At 44.6% G+C, this 2,903-nt stretch overlaps 1 pseudogene; it reads right to left on the bottom strand.

Annotated features, from left to right (window-relative positions):
- Positions 1-641: 641 nt before the first annotated feature.
- On the bottom strand, positions 642-759 carry LOC129409294 (5S ribosomal RNA; annotated as a pseudogene).
- Between the last annotated feature and the right edge of the window lie 2,144 nt (positions 760-2,903).

The raw sequence follows: 2,903 nt of genomic DNA, 5'->3' as shown, positions 1-2,903 counted from the left end.
AACATGCATTCTGACTGTGAGCAGAGTTGTAAGTTTGTCTGGTTTGTTGTAAGTTTGGTTTAATGTCTATGAAAATAGAGGAATAATAACATACTGTGAAACATTCCAGACAAAGCAAACACATTTCCATGGGGAAAAGCATCTGATGCACCCTTCACTAGAAAAGTTACACAATGCACCTTTAAAGTTAGAATGCAACAATCTCATATTAGTATGCATGCTTTAAAAAAAAAAAAGAAGAAAAAAAAAAGATCAGCACAGTTCTTCCTGCACAAAATAAATAAAGGACTTTCACCTTTATTCTTTCTCTTTTTTTCCCCTTTTGGTAATTTCAAATGTAATATGTTTTTTTTTTTTATCAGTTATTAATCAATCATTGCATTTATATAGAGCAAGATACCCAAAGCACTTTACAGTTCATTATTCATTCAGCCAGTGGTGATAAGCTACTATTGTAGCCACAGTTGCCCTGGGGCAGACTGACGGAAGAGAGGCTGCCAATCTGCACCATTGGCCCCTCCAACCACTACAAACACTCATGAGCACACCACTTTCTTCCTAGGCAATGTTGGTGAAGTGTCTTGCCTAAGGACACAACAACAGTCAATTTTTTTTTGTTTCTTTTTTTGGCCACTGGCGCCCAACTGTGGCACCTGAAATTCCCAATGGACTCCCATCCAAGTACTACCCAGGCCTGACCCTGCTTAGCTTCTGAGATCTGACGAGATCAGGGTTTGACAAGCCAGTATGGCCACAAAAGCATAAGCATAAGAACCATAAAAAATAACTAATAGAAGACAAAATGAAGTCAATTTATTCTCAAAAGCCTATGTAAAATGCTTTTTGATCTTTTTATCTTAACACAATCACTCTATTCTCGCATTGCCGGCAGTAAGTCAGACCTGTTCCCGGTGCATGTTGGACTCCGCCAGGGCTGCCCTTTGTCACCGGTTCTGTTCATTGTATTTATGGACAGAATTTCTAGACGCAGTCAGGGGCCGGAGGGGGTCCAGTTTGGGGACCACAGGATTTCATCTCTGCTGTTTGCAGACGATGTTGTCCTGTTGGCTTCATCGAACCAGGACCTGCAATGTGCACTGGGGCGGTTTGCAGCCGAGTGTGAAGTGGCTGGGATGAAGATCAGCTCTTCTAAGTCCGAGGCCATGGTTCTTGACCGGAAAAAGGTGGCTTGCCCTCTCCGGGTGGGTGGAGAGTCCCTGCCTCAAGTGGAGGAGTTCAAGTATCTCGGGGTCTTGTTCACGAGTGAGGGGAGGACGGAACGTGATATTGACAGGCGGACTGGTGCAGCTTCGGCAGTGATGAGGTCGCCGTATCGGACCGTTGTGGTGAAGCTCTCGATTTACCGGTCAGTCTTCGTTTCTACTCTCACCTATGGTCATGAGCTCTGGGTAATGACCGAAAGGACAAGATCGCGGTAACAAGCGCTCAAAATGAGTTTCCTCCACAGGGTGGCTGGGCGCTCCCTTAGAGATAGGGTGAGGAGCTCAGTCACACGGGAGGAGCTCGGAGTAGAAGCCGCTGCTCCTCCACATCGAGAGGAGCCAGTTGAGGTGGCTCGGGCATCTGTTCCGGATGCCTCCTGGGCGCCTCCCTCGGGAGGTGTTCCGGGCATGTCCCACCGGGAGGAGGCCCCGGGGAAGACCCAGGACACGCTGGAGGGACTATGTCTATGACTATGCTGTAGCTGTCGGGTCTGTCCCGTGGGCTCCTGGTGGAGAGTTGGTGCCTGGGCTTCATCTCTCCCCTGGCTCCTGTGGTGGTTCCTGGTGGTGGTGGACGTCTCTCTGCTCCTGATGTAGACGGCTCCTCTGATGGTGCTTTCTCAACTGGTTCGCCTGTATTCAGCCTCACATTTTACTATGTGTCGTTTTATGTATTTTAGCAGGTTAATGTGTGTGTGTGTGTGTGGGGGGGGGGTTTGGCTGTTTGGGTGTCTGTGATGTTTGGTTGTGTCGAGTCGGGCAGCTGTGGGGGTTGGGTTGGTGGAAATATGGGATTGTTTTTAATCTGTGTAAAGCACTTTGTGTTACATTTTTGTATGAAAAGTGCTTTATAAATAAAGTTTGATTGATTGATTGATTGATGTCTCTCGGCTGGCCTGGGAATGCCTCGGGATCCCCCCGGAGGAACTGGAGGACGTGTCTGGGGTGAGGGAAGTCTGGGAGTCCCTGCTTAGGCTGCTGCCCCCGCGAAGAAATAAATAAGTGGAAGAACATGGATGGATGGATGGACAATCACTCTACTTCATCATTCAGAAAGAGTTCATAAAGCTGCTCACATGCAGGAAGAGGTGTATTGTAATATATATACCGTTTTTATCACGGTCATCAGTAACTCTGAATAAATCGTACAATTGTGATGTTTCTCCTCACAATAAAAGTTGTAGTTAAGTTATAGAATTTAAACCATAAAACCATAGTTAAATATATTTATCCAATTGATTAGGTCTAAATATATCCCTTACTATTGTTACAGTTGCTCATAAACCAGGATTCCTTGTGTTAAAATGTATTATTTGAATATGACTTGTCTTGAGAATCAATTGGGGTAATATGCTTTATTTACAATGTTACAATAAAATAAAAATACGTTTTCCATATCTAACACTACATCCTCTTGTTGTATGTACACAATAGCAGAAATTTGCTGAGAACGGCAATTTGGGGGCTCGTCCGGGACACTAACCATTGTCTCCTTTTTAACAGCTAAAACGGTTCTTTTCATTCATAATGCGGCACTGCGCAAGGAAATAAGATTACGGCAGATTATTTTAAGTGCTGCCATGTTTTTGTTAATCCCTGTATATATTCGAATGTACCACATTGTATGAATAATGACGGCAGCTAGACATAAAAACCATTTCACCAAACACACAAATCTAG

This window comes from Boleophthalmus pectinirostris, unplaced genomic scaffold (assembly GCF_026225935.1).
Source record: "Boleophthalmus pectinirostris isolate CB_2022bp ecotype Guang Dong unplaced genomic scaffold, ASM2622593v1 HiC_scaffold_19, whole genome shotgun sequence".
Lineage (NCBI taxonomy): Eukaryota > Metazoa > Chordata > Actinopteri > Gobiiformes > Gobiidae > Boleophthalmus > Boleophthalmus pectinirostris.
This window is presented reverse-complemented; position numbering and strand designations above follow the sequence as displayed.